The sequence below is a fragment of the Solanum tuberosum genome, unplaced genomic scaffold (assembly GCF_000226075.1).
Source record: "Solanum tuberosum cultivar DM 1-3 516 R44 unplaced genomic scaffold, SolTub_3.0 scf00686, whole genome shotgun sequence".
NCBI classification, from domain to species: domain Eukaryota; kingdom Viridiplantae; phylum Streptophyta; class Magnoliopsida; order Solanales; family Solanaceae; genus Solanum; species Solanum tuberosum.
Window position 1 is genome coordinate 90,650 of NW_006239596.1, and position 288 is coordinate 90,937.

Here is a 288-nt window from a genome sequence, read left to right on the forward strand (position 1 = left end):
TCTATTACATTTCAATTTTCTAAATACAAAAAAATTGAAAAATTTAGAGTTGCAATTGAAGGTATGATTGAAAATTAATTTTTTTCCCTATTCCTCAAATTTATTTAACTTCTACTTTACTTAACCCTCAATATAAATTACGAGGTGTGCAGGGACTTGTTGAAACTTTTTATGATACTTTAGAAATTTTATCGGAAGAAATTTTAACTTGTGAAATGTGTAAGTCTAGCATAAAAGTAGAAGCAAAAATTTTGTATGAAAAATATAGAACTACAGGAAATACTCAAG